At 42.5% G+C, this 21,081-nt stretch overlaps 1 pseudogene across 1 annotated transcript; it reads left to right on the forward strand.

The window, feature by feature from the left end:
- The first annotated feature begins 2,668 nt into the window (after positions 1-2,668).
- On the forward strand, positions 2,669-19,230 carry LOC311112141 (annotated as a pseudogene). Its single transcript has 3 exons — positions 2,669-2,737; positions 2,970-4,596; positions 17,267-19,230. The product of its transcript is annotated as an uncharacterized misc_RNA (transcript).
- The last annotated feature ends 1,851 nt before the right edge of the window (positions 19,231-21,081 follow it).

Here is a 21,081-nt window from a genome sequence, read left to right on the forward strand (position 1 = left end):
CTGGGCTGATTCCTCACCGTTCTCATGATCATTGCAACTCCACGAGGTGAGATCCTGCATGGAGCCCCAGGCCGAGGGAGATTGACAGTTGTTTTGTGTTTCTTCTATTTGCGAATAATCTTACCAACTGTTGTCACCTTCTCACCAAGCTGATTGGCGATGGTCTTGTAGCCCATTCCAGCCTTGTGTAGGTCTACAATCTTGTCCCTGACATCCTTGGAGAGCTCTTTGGTCATGGCCATGGTGGAGAGTTTGGAATCTGATTGATTGATTGCTTCTGTGGACAGCTGTCTTTTATACAGGTAACTAACTGAGATTAGGAGGACTCCCTTTAAGAGTGTGCTCCTAATCTCAGCTCGTTACCTGTATAAAAGACACCTGGGAGCCCGAAATCTTTCTGATTGAGAGGGGGTCAAATACTTATTTCCCTCATTAAAATACAAATCAATTTATAACATGTGTTTTTCTGGATTTTTTTGTTGTTATTCTGTCTCTCACTGTTCAAATAAACCTACCATAAAAATTATAGACTGATCATGTCTTTGTCAGTGGGCAAACGTACAAAATCAGCAGGGGATCAAATACTTTTTTCCCCTCATTGTTTGTATATATATATATATATATATATATATATATATATATATATATATATATATATATACACACAGTTTAAGTCGGAAGATTACATACACATTAGCCAAATACATTTAAACTCAGTTTTTCACAATTCCTGACATTTAATCCTAGTAAAAATTCCCTGTCTTTGTTCAGTTAGGATCACCACTTTATTTTAAGAATGTGAAATGTCAGAATAATAGTAGAGAGAATGATTTATTTCAGCTTTCATTTATTTCTTTCATCACATTCCCAGTGGGTCAGAAGTTTACATACAGTCAATTAGTATTTGGTAGCATTGCCTATAAATTGTTTAACTTGGGTCAAACGTTTCAGGTAGCCTTCCACATGTTTCCCACAATAAGTTAGGTGAATTTTTGCCCATTTCTCCTGACAGAGCTGGTGTATAGGAGCCAGGTTTGTAGGCCTCCGTGCTCGCACACGCTTTTTCAGTTCTGCCCACAAATGTTCTATAGGATTGAGGTCAGGGCTTTGTGATGGCCACTTCAAAACCTTGACGTTGTTGTCCTTAAGCCATTTTCCATTGGAAGACCTATTTGCGACCAAGCTTTAACTTCCTGACTGGTGTCTTGAGACCTTGCTTCAATATATCCACGTAATTTTCCTTCCTCATGATGCCATCTATTGTGTGAAGTGCACCAGTCCCTCCTGCAGCAAAGCACCCCCACACCGTGCTTCACGGTTGGGATGGTGTTCACCGCTTGCAAGCATCCCCCTTTTTCCTCCAAACTTAACGATGGTCATTATGGCCAAACAGTTCTATTTTTATTTCATCAGACCAGAGGACATTTCTCCAAAAAGTACAATCTTTGTCCCCATGTGCAGTTGCAAACCGTAGTCTGGCTTTTTTATGGCGGTTTTGGAGCAGTGCCTTCTTCCTTGCTGAGCGGCCTTTCAGGTTATGTCGATATTGGACTCGTTTTACTGTGGATATAGATACTTTTGTACCTCCAGCATCTTCACAAGGTCCTTTGCTGTTGTTCTGGGATTGATTTGCACTTTTCGCACCAAAGTACCTTCATCTGTAGGAGACAGAACGCATCTCATCCCTGAGCGGTATGACGGCTGCGTGGTCCCATGGAGTTTATACTTGCGTACTATTGTTTGTACAGATGAACGTGGTACCTTCAGGCATTTGGAAATTGCTCCCAAGGATGAACCAGACTTGTGGAGTTCTACGATTTATTTTGATTTTCCTATGATGTCAAGCAAAGAGGCATTGAGTTTGAAGGTAGGCCTTGAAATACATCCACAGGTACACCTCCAATTGACTCAAATGATGTAAATTAGCCTATCAGAAGCTTCTAAAGCCATGACATCATTTTCTGGAATTTTCCAAGCTGTTCAAAGGTACAGTCAACTTAGTGTATGTAAACTTCCTACCCACTGGAATTGTGATACAGTGAATTATACGTGAAATAAATTTGTCTGTAAACAATTGTTGGAAAAAATGACTTGTGTCATGCACAAAGTAGATGTCCTAACCGACTTGCCAAAACTATAGTTTGTTAACAAGAAATTTGTGGAGTGGTTGAAAAACGAGTTTTAATGACTCCAACCTAAGTGTATGTAAACTTCCGACTTCAACTGTATATATATGATTAGAATTTTTCGTAAACTTAAGTATACTTTACAATACTTGTAATATATTAAAATACACTTTTTTTTCGATTGGGAAGCAAATCTTTTCCAAACTGCCTGAACTCCATTTGCTGTCGATCTTTAATTTGTTGTTCATTAATGAATTGTGTATTTTGTAAACAAGAGGACCACAATGGAAATACGTTTCTAAACTTTTTTTATGTTATCCTCAATGATTTTTAAATGCATTGTATCCACATGTGTGGTTGTGTTTTTTAAATTGTCAAATAAAAAAATATATAATATCAATAATGAATAGAGATCAGCCATGTGAAGGGTTAATTATTTTCCAGGGCACAGAGCAGCACTGGGTGGGGAGGAGCATGTTGATGTCACTTTGCTAATGTGAAACTAAAGTTGCTAGACATATTGCATGTTGCACACACAAGCAAACTCTCTCAAACTGACGCTCCAGGGCTTTCTTTGGTCAGAAAGATCAGAGAAATCAAACTCTCTTCAGGTGAGTAGAGATTTACAAGGGCAGATCAAAATACATTCTACTGTGCAAATTCTTCTATTCTCCTGTTTTCTTTTACAGTACCTATGTTTAACTATATTTGGTAAATTGACTATTCTAAACTGTATGTTCGTTGTATGGTTAAACCTTTAATGTTATGTTGGCGATAGCACAAAAATTATCGAGACATGACTCATTCAAGGAAATAATCTCTAGTTCCACCATCTCGCTCTAGATATGGCTTCCTCCAGCATTCTCCTGTCTGAAGAGCAGTTCCTGTGCTCTATCTGTCTAGATGTGTTTACTGAGCCAGTCACCACTTCATGTGGACACAACTTCTGCATGGCCTGTGTCACAAAGTACTGGGATAGCAATGACCTGTGGCAGTGTCCACTGTGTAAGGAGAAATTCTACAGACGACCTGAGCTTCGTGTCAAAACAACGTTAAGAGAGGTTGTAGAGAATAAAAAAAAAAATGAGACAGAAGTGACGATGAGTCCGCTCCCAAACTCGGAAAAGTGCCCTGTGACGTCTGCACTGAGACGAAGCGCAAGGCCCTGAAGTCCTGCCTGGTGTGTCAGACCTCTTACTGTGAGACTCACCTGGAGCCTCATCAGATAGCCCCACCCTTAAAGAGACACAAACTGATCGACCCTGTGGTGAACCTAGAAGACAGGATGTGTAAGAAGCATGACAGAATCCTGGAGCTGTTCTGTAGGACTGACCAGACATGTGTGTGTCAGTTCTGAATTGAGGCAGACCACAAGACTCATGACACTGTCCATATAGAGGAAGAGTGTGGAGAGAGGAAGGCTCAGCTGGGGAAAACTGAGGCAGAAGTGCAGCAGATTATCCAGGAGAGTCTGCAGAAGGTTAAAGAGATCAAACTCTCAGTAGATCTCAGCAAGAGATATGCAGAGAGAGAGAGATAGCAGACAGCGTGCAGGTTTTCATTGCTCTGGTGCTCTCCATTGAGAAAAGCCAGGCTGAGCTAATTGAGGTGATTGAGGAGAAGCAGGAAGCATTTGAGAGGCGGGCTGAAGGGCTCATTAAAGAGCTGGAGCAGGAAATCACTGAGCTAAAGAGGAGAAGCACTGAGCTGAAGCAGCTCTCACAGACTGAGGACAACATCCAACTTCTCCAGAGCTTCCAATCCCTAGTGTGCACCCCTCCACCCACCAAGGACTGGTCTGATGTCAGTGTTCACAGTGATCTGTGTGTGGGGACTGTGAGGAGAGCTGTGTCTCAGCTGGAGGAGACACTGAATAAAGAGATGGAGAAGCTGCCTGGAGTCAAACTGAAGAGGATTCAGCAGTATGCAGTGGATGTGACTCTGGACCCTGATACAGCACATCCCTGGCTCATCCTGTCTGAAGATGGGAAACAAGTAAGATATGGAGACACACCACAGAAACTTTCTGACAATCCAAAAAGGTTTGATCGTTTTGCCATTGTTCTTGGAAAGAATGGCTTCTCCTCAGGGAGATTTTAATATGAGGTGATTGTTAAGGGGAAGACTTCATGGGTTTTAGGAGTGGCAAGAGAGTCCACTGACAGGAAGGAGAATATCACACTGACACCTGAGGATGGACTCTGGACTGTGATGCTAAAGGATGAGAATGAGTACCAAGCCTTTACCTCCCACTATATCCTCCTCTCCCTGAGAGAGAAGCCCCAAAATGTTGGGGTTTGTTGATTATGAGGAGGGTCAGGTCTCCTTTTATGATGTGGAGGCCAGGTCTCATATCTACTCTTTCATATCTGCACCTTTACAGAGAAGCTCTATCCATACTTCGGCCCCTCTGGTAATGATGATGGTCAAAACTCAGCCCCTCTCATCATCTCTCCTGTCACTCACACAGGCTGATTAAATGATGGAGAGAGAACTGTTTGTCCTAACAGATATTTTAAAATGCACATTTACAAATCATTACATGTATCAATATGTTTACAAATTAGTGTATTTAGTCAGGTTGACATGTCACATGATTCGAATGTCCACGGATGTCCTCTGAAATTGTATCACCAAATGAAAATGTAAAGTGTTCTGTACATCTTAACATGGCTAATAAATGCTTGTATTTACTGAAAATGAAGACTCAAGTGGAATTAACGTAAATAAAATAAGTAATAAAAGTTGTGTTGCTTTGATTATTTACCCATAATTATTTTACAGACGGATAACTATCCTTTAAAGTGATATTCATTTTCTCTGTTTCTCTCTTATTCCCTCTCTAAGTAAATCTGATGATAAAGGCCAAACTCAGCCTTTGAACTGGTTGTGGATGTAGATAAATATGACTTTAAAGAGCAAATCCACAGTTGAAACAATAACAAAGTGGCCTCCCAGCTTCTGTTTTGGTAAAAAGCTGAGGGATGGGCCTGGAGAAATGTAACCACTCTTAGAATAATAGACGGAGCTATGGATGCAAGGACTGACCATCCAGTATATCAAAATCATTGTTTTAACCATGGTTTGAGGCTATATAGTTTGTTTACATTTACAATGTTTACAAACATTGGAGACAAACAAGTGTATATTTTGGATTCTCATGGGGTGTGACAGTTGAACTATGGTCATGAAGCATTTATAAGTTATATTTTTCAAGAATCAATGGGTATATATCATTCATTTATCCATCAAAATATTGATGTAGCAATCACAGATTGTCCCTTTTAATTTTGTTTTTGAAACTGTATAAGTGAATGTTGTAAAATACATACTCAGCCTTTGAGCTGGTTCTACAGTTCTGTACTTCGATAAAGGACATACTTTTCCATTGAGCTGTCTGTGTATCTAAGACAGTAAATATGATAAGGGAAGTAATGTGCCATTGAGCTGGTTGTTGGTTTCAAATCAAATCACATTTTATTTGTCACATACACATGTTTAGCAGATGTTATAGCGGGTGTAGCGAAATGCTTGTGCTTCTAGTTCCGACAATGCAGTAATATCTAAGAATTTCACAACATATACCCAATACACACAAAAAAGTAAGGAATGGGATTTAAGAATATATACATATATGGACAAGCAATGACAGAGCGGCATGGACTAAGATACAGAAGAATACTATAGAATAGAATGCAGTATATACATATGAGATGAGTAGTGCAAGATATGTAAACATTATTAAAGTGACTAGTGTTCCATTTCTTAAAGTGGCCAGTGATTTCAATAGGCAGCAGCAGCCTCTAATGTGCTAGTGATGGCTATTTAACAGTCTGATGGCCTTGAGATAGAAGCTGTTTTTCATTCTCTCAGTCCCAGCTTTGATGCACCTGTACTGACCTCGCCTTCTGGATGATAGCGGGGTGAACAGGCAGTGGCTCGGGTGGTTGATGTCCTTGATGATCTTTTTGGCCTTCCTGTGACATCGGGTGCTGTATGTGTCTTGGAGGGCGGGTAGTTTGCCCCCGGTAATGCGTTCAGCAGACCGCACCACCCTCTGGAGAGCCCTGCGGTTGTGGGCAGTGCAGTTGCCATACCATGCGGTGATACAGCCCGACAGGATGCTCTCAATTGTGCATCTGTAAAGGTTTGTGAGGGTTTTAGGTGGTAAGCCACATTTCTTCAGCCTCCTGAGGTTGAAGAGGCTCTGTTGCACCTTCTTCATCACACTGTCTACGTGGGTGGACCATTTCAGTTTGTCGGTGATGTGTACACCAAGGAACTTGAAGCTTTCCAACTTCTCCACTGCGGTCCTGTCGATGTGGATAGGGGGGTGCACCCTCTGCTGTTTCCTGAAGTCCACGATCATCTCCTTTGTTTTGTTGATGTTGAGTGAGAGGTTATTTTCCTGGCACCACACTCCCAGAGCCCTCACCTCCTCCCTATAGGCGGTCTCGTCATTGTTGGTAATCAAGCCTACTACTGTTGTGTCATCTGCAAACTTGATGATTGAGTTGGAGGAGTGCTTGGCCACACAGTCATGGGTGAACAGGGAGTACAGGAGGGGGCTGAGCATGCACCCTTGTGGGGCCCCAGTGTTGAGGATCAGCGAAGTGGAGATGTTGTTTCCTACCTTCACCACCTGGGGGCGGCCCGTCAGGAAGTCCAGGACCCAGTTGCACAGGGCGGGGTTCAGACCCAGGCCCTCAAGCTTAATGATGAGCTTGGAGGGTACTATGGTGTTGAATGCTGAGCTATAGTCAATGAAAAGCATTCTTACATAGGTATTCCTCTTGTCCAGATGGGATAGGGCAGTGTGCAGTGTGATGGCAATTGCATCGTCTGTGGATCTATTGGGGCGGTAAGCAAATTGAAGTGGGTCTTTGGTGACAGGTAAGGTAGAGGTGATGTGATCCTTGACTAGTCTCTCAAAGCACTTCATGATGACAGAGGTGAGTGCTACAGGGCGATAGTCATTTAGTTCAGTTACCTTTGCTTTCTTGGGTAGTGATTATGATAAAACACATATTTTTGGTTGTAGATGTAGGTGAGGATGAGGTGAGGGATCTCCACCAGGGAGATGATGAAGGAGCCTTTGGCCACAGTGCCCAGGTGGTAGCGGGCAAGACGCAGCATAGATGACAGGATGTGGGTCAGCGGCAGCTGGGATTTATTCCTAATGTCCACCACAAGGTACAGGAAAAGCAGAGTTAGAAATATACAAACTCATACAGGACAGACCTGGGTTCACAAGATATTTGTTTTCTTTGAAATACTTTGAGCGTTTGATTGAGCAGGTATGGAGTGCCAGATGGGCAGGGTCTGTACTTTTGGGACTATTTAATTGCTTCCGTTGCATCAGGAGAGAACAATCAAGTGCACCTAACGTATTCAACAGAAAAACAAATACTTTGAACCCTGGGCTGATACGGGGCTATTTCCTAATTAACACATCACAATCACAAGCATTTCACTGTATTCATTAAATGTACTGTTTTATTGTTGGGGATATACACTGTTTTTAGGACACCCTGAAAAAAAACATGTCCCCCTTAGAACGTATCCTGTCTTGCCCCAAAGCTTGTTTTCCTTTCTTTTATTACTCTGCATAAAAATGTTATCAAAAATATTATTGGTTAAAACTCATGAAGGGAATAGAGATACAGTCATATAGAATCCCTTTTTTCATGGATACAATATTACAAACTCAATAAGCAGTAATGACTCAGTGTTTCCACAATTTAGGGATTTCCAGTTCTGGTCATGCATTGCCTCTGACATAAGACAACCTCAGCACTTGTACGACCTGCATTTAATATATTAAACTAATATAAAACATCCTCATCAGAGTAAATGTCTCCCTCATATTTTATCCACAGTAGTAACATGATCTTGTTAACAGGTGAGGGAGAACACCTTGTACAAATTTAGAATAAAAAAAAATCACATTTCCAAAAATGTCCATGCAAGACAATGTATGTTATGCTAGTCAGCTGTATTTGTCAAAATTGTATTAGATGTACCAATGCAGCGCAAGTAGCGACCATGATCATCATTACCACAATCTAAAAGTACATTGATATACAAACACTTCTAGTGTACAGTAGTAGTAGTTACAAAATAACAGTGATGGCATTGAATGCATTTTAATGAGGGCAGGCTCCTCAATGAGGGAGGGCTCTGTGCATTCCAGGATTTACAAACAATGTTTAAATTTACCAGGCAAATCCTTCTTCTTTTATTTAAAACTTTGCTCTGACATGTAAGATTAGGGTGTCCCTTGATGCGAAACACTACCAATTGACGCCCTCCGCTAAATTTGAGAGAACCGGTCTAATCCCAGGGGACTGGTTTCTGATCTATACTTGCATTTCTTAAAAGCATCTCAGAAGCCCCTGCCAATTGACCAACTATGGAAGAGAGCACAGGAGGTTGGTGGTACCTTAATTGGGGAGGACTGGCTCGTGGTAATGGCTGGAGCGGAATATGTGGAATGGTTTCAAATACATCCAACATGGTTTCCATGTGTTTGATGCCATTCCATTTGCTCCGTTACAGCCATTATTATGAGCTGTCCTCCCCTCAGCAGCCTCCAATGGAAGAGAGATGTCTCACCTTCAGTCACTAAAATTAACTGGCAATCTGAATGGTCTAATTATATTCTTTATTCTAGAAATCCCAATCATCAGAATATCTATTTTATTAGGAAGTATGTTCCTCAGCTGTGCATGTTTCCTTATGTGGAATAAACAATCATTGTCAACTTTCTCTGCACTCTTCTGAACAGGAATTCAGAAAGTACTTCAAAACTCAATATTGGCACTGAAACTGCAGTGCCTTGCAAAAGTATTCATACCCCTTGGATTTCTTCACATTTTCTTGTTACAAAGTGGGATTAAAATGTATTTAATTTATTTAGATCTTATTTAGGTGCTTCATAGCAAAGGGGGTGAATATATTTGAATGCACCACTTTTCTGTAATTAATTTTTTCGCATTTTTTGAAACAAGTTATTTTTTCATTTCACTTCACCAATTTGGACTATTTTGGTATGTCCATTACATGAAATCCAAATAAAAATCCATTTAAATTAAAGGTAGTAATGCAACAAAATAGGAAAAACTACAAGGGGGAGGAATACTTTTGCAAGGCACTGTAACTATATGAGGGGGGAGTGTGTTCAATTTATTTGACAGTACTTATCTACATGTGATATTTCCAGTATTATTATTATTTTATTGTTTTCTTTGCAAAAATGTATAAAAACGTGTTTTTATCTTTGTCATTATGGGGTATTGTGTGTAGATTGAATTCACTATATATCGTTTTATTGTTTCTCCCTCTTAGTGGATATCTTAATGACATACAGACACAAACCCATGTCCCCATTGATCTGAACCTCTCTTACCCAACAGCTCTCACAAACACAGGTGGACATTGCTTATTTTTGTTGTTTTATTACTCTGCTAAAAATGTTATTAAAAATATTCCGGGTTAAAACTCTGTTTGCATTCATAAATAGAGATACTGTCATAGATAATCCTTTTTCTATGTATAGAGTATTACGAACTCAATAAGCAGTAATGACTCAATGTTGCCACAATATGGGGATTGTCAGTTATGATAATGCTTTTCCTTTAACATAAGACAATATATTTAACAAATATCATGGTAAACCTATTACACATGTAATAAAGAAAATGGTTGGAATGCCTTTTGGTTTCTGTCTTCTGGTTTGTTTTGGTCAAACCGAAGTCCCTCCTCCCTGAGTCTACAACAATAAACAAGTGTTAAACGTTACTATCGTCTTCATCAGCATTTTGGGTGGATGGTTCTAGATTCTGGAGTTACAGGGAAAATCCACTCAACATCGATTTTTTGGTATTTGTTTCATTAGTTCATTGTTGAACAGTCCCACAATGTTTGACATGTCAGGTGTCAAGTTTTCAAGATATTGGACTTCCAAGAAGCAAAGTGTCACCTGCCACATCATCATGATGATGCAAAACATGTTGGGACTGTATCTACAGTGGACGAATGAAAAAAATACCACATGTTGTTGAATGGATTTTCCCTTTAACTTCATGATGAATTGGCCTATATGGATAAAGCTAAATTGAAATGTTTCTTACAGAAGAAATATGAAATGCATATGCATAAGCATGGTAGCAATTGAAAAGGAATAGTTTGGAGATTATGTGAAAATTATTAGACCAAAATTGAGGACACAACAGTTCACCTGACACAAGACTGAATCCAAACATTACACTGGTGATTTTATGTGTGTTTTACATTTACTGTATTTTTCGCCTCATTTGTTACATTCAGTAAAATGATAAGACTATTTCTGGAAAATGTGGGGTAGGTGCAACATAATACAAAAAAATGACAAGGGTTTGAATGAGAGGACTAACTGGTGTCTCCAAGTGGCCACACACCTCTCCAAAGTAATGTCAATGGACATTTAGGACTCAAAGAAGAGTCTTCAACTATAAGGTGCGTTTTTGTGCTCTCCTAGCTGTGCCGTTGTGGAACTAGAGCAAGCACACTAGTAGTTGTTTGGTTTGGAACACAACCCTGCATCCCCGCCATCACACAATTACTATTGTTGTTTACGCAATCCAAAAAGAAAGCTTGTTCTATTGCCAGCATGACTAGCTAGGTTATTAAATACGATCTTGAGGTGTTAGGCTTTCATAAGGCAATTTGGAGAAACAGATTGTAATTTTGGTCTGCATAGTAAGGAGCAATGAGTACATTCACGTGCTTGTTCTGCTGCAAATGTTCTTCACAATATACAAAAATAGGCTCATTCTGTTCAGAACAACCCAGGGTATTACGCCATGTCATCTTGTAACTTGACATCACACATAGTGATCAAAAACGTTGGCATTGTATATGACATGAGTTGTTAATATGGAAATGTGAAGTACACATTTGGACTCACAGGTGTTTGGCTTACTTGTATGACATCAAAGCGGTATTTCTTATAATCCTCAACGTCTCATCTTTCAAAATACATAGAGTCCTCTTAATTTACAGCATTTCCCTCACTCAAGCAATCAAAAGTTGCCCAATAAAGGGGCGGGAAGGTGGCAACTTCTTGTCGCGTGCAGTGTTGAACTTCAGAACAGCTGTCAGTCAAAACCCATATAGCGCTGCAAGGTGCAGAGCCTGAGCTCTGACGTCATTTATAGCATGTTACTGTACAGCCACTGACTTCCAATTTAAATGCTTATCAGTGCCCACATTTTCAACCTTAACACCTAAAAAAACGATCTATTCTCTGTTGGAAGGGTTTTGTTAACTCCCCATGTGCTTCATCTCATGACCGTCTCGGGCCGATCCCTTTACAACATTTTCTTACTGTTCTCTACACACTCCTGGAGAGAGGGAGAGAGAAGAGAGAGAGAGAGTGACCGTGTGTGTTCTGTGTTGACATGATAGGGGGCAAGTATAATTTAGTGTAATATGTGCATAAACGCTATTCACCATAAAGAAAATGATTAAAGTGGTACACTGTAAAAACACAGGCTATGTTCCATTATCCACAGTAGCATAACACTAAGAATGTTTGTCCTGATGTAATTGGAATGATAGTGTGGATAATGGAACAGAGACATATATAAGGCTACGTCCCAATTCTCCACCCTTCTTCTAAAGTGAACACAACATGAAGTTAACAATGGTTGAAAATCCTTCTAGCCAATGATTACACCAATCCATTCCTTTTTAATCCATGACTGGTGGAGAATCGGGACGCAGCCATAGTCTCCCACCCACCCAGCCTCGCCTCCCTTCCCCTCACCATGAGGGCCTAGTCCATGTAGAACTTTTGGCTGGGGCTGCTGTCATTGTGCTTGGTGTCCACGGCGAAGCAGAGGAATAGAACGTCCACCACGATCTCAAAGACAGACAGGAAGCAGTGGGCCACCAGCCAGGAGAACAGACAGACGATGAGCAGCGGAAACACCCACACCGTGTAGTCCTGCTGGTAGTTGAGAGACAATACACCGGTGAACGCAGTGCACGAGACGATCAGTACCTGGACACGAAGGAAAAGATGAAGAGAAAGGAGGGTGAGAAAGGGAGAAAAGAGGAAAGGGTATCATGACTCTCCTGACAGTGGATCAAAGGACCCATCAGCTAGGAAAATGTTTGAAGATAGCCAGACCCCCTCTCTCCCACAGAAGAGGGGAAGGGGGGCTGTGCCGGTCTTGACACCTTAACACTGGGTCCTAAATTTATGCAGGAGAGAAACTTTCTCTCTCTGCCTTTCAGTATCCGCCAAAGGAATGCCTTTGTGGCCCGTCTAAAAACTGTAACGTCAAAAGATTGGACACTGGAACATTATTTCTGACATGCAAATGTGTGGAATTGTCAGTGGGGATCTAAAAGAAAAATCATTTCAAATTGTTTATTATTTTGTGATGTCATTAAGGATGGTATCAAGAAATAACTGTAACTCGGAAAGTGTACATATTCTACTTGTCAAGTTTACATCTAAATGTTGAATTAAATATATGATTAAGTATGAGAGTATTTTGGTTAAGATAGCAATGTGATTTTAGCCTTCTAATAAGATAATTGTTTTCTCATTAGAACTTTTGCCCAGTCAGTAACCACGCCCAAGTGAGCACAGACATTGTGTCGGCGTGATGGAACGCCCCCTTTTTACCCGAGGATAAAAGCCTTGGTAACTAAATATACATCAGACCAGGAAGCGTGGAGCTGTGGCTACACGGCTTTAAATGGTTAGACCAAACAGACCAACCGACGTACAGCGCGAGCTGAACGTTACAAATAGTTGAAACTCTAAGACCAGGAAACATGAGACATTAGTCCACACGTTTGAAATGGTGAGAAACTCTGAAACTCTCAATCTCTACACAAGAAGAAGAAACTCACTAGACCGTAGCATTACCAGTCTGCAGCTGGCATGTAAAGTAGTCTAGAACTTTGACTAAAGACACGAGGTGGCAAGGACAATCCCATCTCAGACAACCGTTGGTACATCTGAAGTATCTGTCTAACAACCACTTCACTACCAGAGAAGCTCTACAAAGGACATTGTGACCTCTGGTGGACAACACCCATCGACACCTTCCCCATAGGAGTGATTGGTTTCAACAGAGAGACAACGGAGAAGACATTCTACACGTAAATACATTGCATTTCTTATCCAAACGGCCGGCGGTTAGGGTGATAAGTATTCTGATTACCGTGAGCGTAGTTTCCAAATGTATGTACGATAAGTTCGACTCTCTTTGTCCCTCTCTCTCTCCTTCTATTGACCCCTCCCTTTTTGATAACAAAGCAGTCATGCTTTTGTTAGTCCGCTAGGGACTTTTCTCATGCATTAAGTATGTCTGTATTCTGTGTTATTATTTAGTTAGCTAGTAAATAAATATTTAAGCCAATTTGTGTATTGTTGATTCATAAGTAAGGTTAGGGTTCTTGCAGGTTCAAGGATTATGCGACGTTCATAATGAGACTGATGAGGTAATGATTAATAAGTGACTGTTATTGGTATATAACATATATATATATCTTCTAAGAGTTTAATTCGGGAGATGGTAACTCGTTAAACAACTTCTTCCGTGGTGCCCCAAATTCCTAATGAGTTAATTGTTACATGATCGCTATGTGGCCGCTACCTTTCCAAGAAAGAGGACAAAGTCCCCCACGGTGTTGATGGTGGCCACTCTGAAGGCATTCTCTACCAGGATGACGAAGGCGTTGCACGCCGACGTACAGAAACTGGTGCTGTTGATCTCTGTGGCCGTGTACGCGTTCTGTGGTGAACAGGAGACAGGAGTATCATCAATAACAATGTGTGATTGCCGTCATCTTGGAATGAGTCTCCATTGTAAAATAGATTGTTGTCAATGATATAACATGTGTAATAGTAAGAATAATCAATGTCTCACATGAAAATCAATCTGATTCTGATAGAACACTTACTTGATTCAGGTATGTTAGACACTTCTTCAGGCTCCACAAGCAGCAGATGCAGGCTTTCAGCATACAGCGATCACAGGCATTTTCCTACAAACAGAAAATACATTCAGCTTTAGTTCTCCACCCATTGTCTGGTTTGACTTGACAAACTGGTGGTTGGTATGAGCGAAAGTGAGTGTGTTTAAAGGCATAATCTGGGATATTTCTTGCTGCTAATGGTCAAATCTTGCCTGGCTACCCAGACTCATTGCTCTGGCCAAACGCCACGCCCACAAACGTTTGTTTCTTATCGATAGAGCAGCTAAATAATTCAGTGTGAGTCGTCAGGCAAGGTCAAATCTACCTAGACTGAGTTATTTGTTCATCCCCATGTGGAATTTGACTTCTGTTGTTTTTTATGTTTTTGGAAAACCTTCCAAACATCTGAAATAATTCCTTGTTTAACATTTCTGATTCACACTTTTTCTACCTTGATCAGTAACAAAATTAGAACACTTCAGTGGAGAGTCCGGATTCCGCCCTCCAGCCCAACATTCCACGTGAGTACGCAGATCTCTCTGATATCTTCTCTTCATCAGAGGCTAAGTCTCCCTCCTCACACGCCCTGGGACTGCACCATTGACCTGATGGCGGGACAACAACCCCCCGAAGAGTCGCATTTACTCCCTTTCCAGGGCGGAGACTGAGGCCATGGAGAAGAATGTGGCGGAGACCCTGAAACAGGGGTTCATCAGACGCTCTACCTCTCCTGCCTCCGCCAGCTTCTTCTTCATGGCAAAAAAAGACGGAGGACTCAGGCCATGCTTTGACTACATGGGGCTGAACGCAGTCACCACCAAGTACCGGTACCCCCTCCCTCTTGTTCCGTTGGCCATCGAGCAGCTATGAGGGGCCCGGTACTTTACCAAGTTGGACCTGAGGAGCACCAACATCCTGATCCGAATCCGGGAAGGAGACGAGTGGAAGACGGCTTTCAGCACTACCTCAGGCTACAATGAATACTGCGTCATGCCCTAAGGCCTCGCCAACCCACCTTCTGTATTCCAGTCCTTCGTCAATGACGTGTTCCGAGACATGCTGAGTAAACAGGTGGTGGTGTAAATCGACGATATCCTGATCTACGCGGCTACGTTCGAGGAGCACGTCAGGGACATCAGAGCTGTCCTACTCCGCCTCCAGGAACACAGCCTGTTGGTGAAGGGGGAGAAATTCGAATTCCACCAACAGGCCATCTCTTTCCTGGGATACACGATCAGTCCTCAGGGGGTGTTCATGGAAAGAGAAAAGACAGACGCCGTTAGGTCATGGCCAGTCCCAACCACCAAGGGCCTACAGAGGTTCCTGGGCTTTGCCAATTTCTACCGGCATTTCATCAGGTCCTTCAGCTCCATAGCCGCCCCGCTCACCTCTCTCCTTAAGGGTGGGCCTCAGAAGCTGGCCTGGAACCCTGATGCTGACGCTGCCTTCAAGAGGCTGAAGGAGAGGTTCACCACCGCGCCCATCCAGAATATGCCCAGAACTCCCTCGTTCACTCCTCCACAGGGCCAACTCCCTTCCAATGCGTCCTGGGGTACTTGCCGGCCCTGGCCAATTGGACACCCTGTCAGACCGATGCGTCCGCTGTCGACGAGTGGTTCCACAGGGCCGGACAGGTCTGGGATGCCGCCCATGTCCATCTCCAGAGGGCCATTAGTCGGCAGAAGGACCAAGGACGTCTCCTCCCGTTGCTCCCCTCCGGCGCTCTGATTCGCCGGTCTACTGAGTCACCGGTCTGAGTGCACCACCTCGGCAACACAGGAATGGAAACCCAACACACCCTAATCACCTCCAGCGCACCTGCTCCTCATCATCCCATCACCACCACTATATAGAGCTGGACTGTTCAGTCATTGTTGTGTGTAATTGTTAGCGTCGTGTCGTTTACTCGCTCCTTGTTATTCTCTTTCTCATTGTTAAGTAAACCTTGACCTTGTTGATTCCTGCGTCTGTGTCCTGCCTCTTCGTATCCTCAGTACTCGTCACAGAAGTGGGCCAGTCGCAGAATGAGGACATGATGGAGGTCAGGGTCATCTGGGATGTATTCCTGATATCCACCACAGGGTAGAATAAAATGGAGTTAGGAAATAGTCAAACTGATACCGGACAGACCTGGATTCAAATAGTATTTGTTTTCTTTCAGGCACTTTGAGCGTTTGACTGAGCCTGTATATGGAGTGCCAGACATAGACATTTAATAATTATATTTCTATGGTGCCAGATTGGTGGGGTTTGTACTTCTGGGACTATTATATTGGTTATATTGCACCTGGGAAGCTCAATCAAGTGCAGCTAACGTATTTGACAGAAGAAGAAATACACGATGAACCCTGGTCTGATACAGGAGTAGATATGATGGTGAAAGCTACATATACGTACACATAACATACTGTTAGTTAGCTGTCTGTGAGTGCTGTTAATGTAGAGACTAATGACTACTTGGAAGCTCCATTTGAGGAGATTTGAGCATATGATGTCCTTTGTAAATAAGTTGTAACATGGAATGTTCCATTCAAGGATGCAAAGTTGTTCTTTACAACGTGTTTTGATTGGATGCGTAGCAATGACAAGGGGCCTTTCTGAAATGCTGACTCACGTTACTATGAAACAAAGAATGAATAGAGATCAGCCATGTGAAGGGTTAATTATGTTCCAGAGCACAGAGCAGCACTGGGTGGGGAGGAGCATGTCAACATCACTTTAAGTGAAACTGAAGTGTTTAGACGTACTGTGTGTTGCGCACACAAGTAAACTGTCTCAAACTCTTCTGAAAAATCTGTTACGACAGCTACGCAGTCTCTGTTTTAAAAAGAATACTACAGTATATAGTACCAAAAAATCTGAGAAAGCACCCACACTCTTTCACGCACAGTTACAGGTGAGTAGAGATTAACAAGGGCAGGTGAAGATAAATTATACTGTGTGAATTCTTGCATTCTCCTGTTTTCTTTATCAACTACAGTACCTACTGTATGTTTAACTTTATTTTGTACATTGACTAATTTATACTGTATGTTGTATGGTTAAACAACTTTAATCAAGATTGGTTAGTGTCTCTAAATGCCGTGTTGACAATGGAACTGAAACTATCGGGAGCTGACTCATTCCAGGAAATAATTTATAGTTCCACCTTCTCTGTCTAGATATGGCTTCCTCCAGCAGTCTCCAGTCTGAAGAGCAGTACCTGTGCTCTATCTGTCTGGATGTGTTCACTGAGCCAGTCACCACTTCATGTGGACACAACTTCTGCATGGCCTGTGTCACAAAGTACTGGAATAGCAAGGACCTGTGTCAATGTCCACTGTGTCAGCAGAAATTCTCCAGACGACCTAAGCTTCGTGTCAATACAACGTTCAGAGAGGTTGTCGAGAATTTTAAAAAGATGAGAGAAAGAGGTAGAAATGGATCCCCTTCTAAACATAAAATAGTGCCCTGTGATGTCTGCACTGGGACGAAGCGCAAGGCCATGAAGTCCTGCCTAGTGTGTCAGACCTCGTTCTGTGAGACTCACCTGGAGCCTCATCAAATAGCCTCACCCTTAAAGAGACACAAACTGATTGACCCTGTGGTGAACCTAGAAGACAGGATGTGTAAGAAGCATGACAGACTCCTGGAGATGTTCTGTAGGACTGACCAGACATGTGTGTGTCAGTTCTGCACTGAGGCAGACCACAAGACTCATGACACTGTCCCTATAGAGGAAGAGTGTGGAGAGAGGAAGGCTCAACTGGGGAAAACTGAGGCAGAAGTGCAGCAGATTATCCAGGAGCGACTGAAGAAGGTTAAAAGGATCAAACTCTCAGTAGATCTCAGCAAGAGAGGCGCAGAGACCGAGATAGCAGAGAGCGTGCAAGTCTTCACTTCTCTGGTGCGCTCCATTAAGAAAAGCCAGGGTGAGCTTGTTAAGGTAATTGAGGAGAAGCATTTAGCAGTAGAGAGGCAGGCTGAAGGGCTCATTAAAGAACTGGAGCAGGAAATCACTGATCTAAAGAGGAGAAGCACTGAGCTGAAGCAGCTCTCCCACAGTGAGGACCACCTCCAACTTCTCCAGAGCTTCCTATCCCTAGTGTGCAACCCTCCACCCACCAAGAACTGGTCTGAGATCAGTGTTCACAGTGATCTGTGTGTGGGGACTGTTAGGAGAGCTGTGTCTCAGCTGGAGGAGACACTGAATAAAGAGATGGAGAAGCTGCCTGAAGTCAAACTGAAGAGGATTCAGCAGTATGCAGGGGATGTGACTCTGGACCCTGATACAGCAAACCCCTGGATCATCCTGTCAGAGGATGGAAAACAAGTAAGATGTGGAAACACACTACAGAATCTTCCTCACAATCCAAAAAGGTTTGATTGTCATCGGTTTGTCCTAGGAAAGGATGGCCTCTCCTCAGGAAGATTTTACTATGAGGTGACAGTTAAGGGTAAGACTAGATGGAATTTAGGAGTGGCCAGAGAGTCCATTGACAGGAAGAGGATTATCACACAGAGACCTGAGGATGGATTCTGGACTATGTCGCGAAGGGATGAGAATGTGTACCTTAACGGAACGAACTCTATCCTCCAATCCCTGAGAGAGAAGCCCCAGAAGGTGGGGGTGTTTGTGGACTATGATGAGGGTCAGGTCTCCTTTTATGATGTGGAGGCCAGGTCTCATATCTACTCTTTCACTGGATGCACCTTTACAGAGAAACTCTTTCCATGCTTAGGCCCCTCTGATAATGATGATGGTCAAAACTCAGCCCCTCTCATCATCTCTCCTGTCAATCACACACACTGATTAAACGATGGAGAGGGAACAGATAATTTATTAATTACATTCACAAATCATTAAATATATCAATTTAGAAAGTATTATATTTAGTCAGTTGACATGACACATGATTAGAATTTCCATGGATGTCCTACTAAATCTCATCATCAAATTAAAATGGAATCTTCTTTACTCTGTTAGGGACAGATTGAGTGTTGCTTTAGCAATATGCTTAGGGTCATTGTCCTGATGGAAGGTGAACCTCCGTCCAATTCTCAAATCTCTGGAAGACTGAAACAGCTTTCCCTCAAGAATTTCTCTGTATTTAGCGCCATCCATCATTCCTTCAATTCTGACCAGTTTCCCAGTCCCTGCAGATGAAAAACATCCCTAGAGCATGATGCTGCCACCACCATGCTTCACTGTGGGGATGGTGTTCTCGGAGTGATGAGAGGTGTTGGGTTTGCTCCAGCGTTTTCTTGATGGCAAAAAAGCTAAATTTTAGTCTCATCTGACCAGAGTACTTTCTTCCATATGTTTGGGGAGTCTCCCACATGCCTTTTGGCGAACACCAAACGTGTTTGCTTATTTTTTTCTTTAAGCAATGGCTTTTTTCGGCCCACTATTCCGTAAAGCCCAGCTCTGTGGAGTGTACGGCTTAAAGTGGTCCTATGGACAGATACTCCAATCGCTGTGGAGCTTTGCAGCTCCTTCAGGGTTATCTTTGGTCTCTTTGTTGCCTCTCTGATTAATGCCCTCCTTGCCTGGTCCGTGAGTATTGGTGGGCGGCCCTCTCTTGGCAGGTTTGCTGTGGTGCCATATTCTTTCCATTTTTTAATAATGGATTGAATGGTGCTCCGTGGGACGTTCAAAGTTTCTGATATTTTTTTATAACCCAACCCTGATCTGTACTTCTCCACAAGTTTGTCCCTGACCTGTTTGGAGAGCTCCTTGGTCTTCATGGTGCCACTTGCTTGGTGGTGCCCCTTGCTTAGTGGTGTTGCAGACTCTGGGGCCTTTCAAAACAGGTGTATATATACTGAGATCATGTGACAGATCATGTGACACTTAGATCGCACACAGGTGGACTTCATTTAACTAATTATGTGACTTCTGAAGGTAATTCGTTGCACCAGATCTTATTTAGGGGCTTCATAGCAAAGGGGGTGAATACATATGCACGCACCACTTTTCCGTTATTTATTTTTTTGAAGTTATTTTGGACTATTTTGTGTATGGCCATTAACACGTTGTTTACACGTCAATCCTGAGCATCCCAAACATGCTCAATGGGTGACATGTCTGGTGAGTATGCAGGCCATGGAAGAACTGGGGCATTTTCAGCTTCCAGGAATTGTGTACAGATCCTTGTAACATTGGGCCGTGCATTATTATGCTGAAACATGAGGTGATGGCTGCGGATGAACAGGATCTCAACACAGTATCTCTGTGCATTCAAATTGCCATCGATAAAAGGCAATTGTGTTCATTGTCTGTAGCTTATGGCTGCGCATACCATAACACTACATCCACCCTGGGGCACTCTGTTCATAACAATGACTTCAGCAAAACGCTCTTCCACACAACGCCATCCATGATGTCTGCCATCTGCCCGGAACAGTTGAAACTGGGAGCACACTTTTCTAGCGTACCCGTGGCCTTCAAAGGTGAGCATTTGCCCACTGAAGTTGCTTACGATGCCGAACTGAAGTCAGGTCAAAACCCTGGTGAGGATGATGAGCACGCAGATGAGCTTCCCTGAAGATGGTTTCTGGCGTTGGAGGCTTATGGTAGAGAAATTAAAATTAAATTCTCTGGCAACAGCTCTGGTGGACATTCCTGCAGTCAGCTTGCCAATTGCACGCTCCCTCAAAACTTGACACATCTGTGGTATTGTGTTGTGTGACAAAACTGCACATTTTAGAGTGGCCTTTTATTGACCCCAGCACAAGGTGTACCTGTGTAATGATCATACTATTTAATCAGAGTCTTGATATGCCACACCTGTCAGGTGCATGGATTATCTTGGCGAAGGAGTAATACTCACTGACAGGGATGTAAGCTAATTTGTGCAAAACATTTGAGAGCAATTGTGCATATAGAACATTTCGGGGATCTTTTATTTCAGCTCATGAAACATAGGACCAACACTTGCTGTGTTTATATTTTTGTTCAGTCTAAAACATCCTCATCAGGGTAAATGGCTCTTTA

This window comes from Coregonus lavaretus (genome assembly GCF_964263955.1).
Source record: "Coregonus lavaretus genome assembly, chromosome: 38".
Lineage (NCBI taxonomy): Eukaryota > Metazoa > Chordata > Actinopteri > Salmoniformes > Salmonidae > Coregonus > Coregonus lavaretus.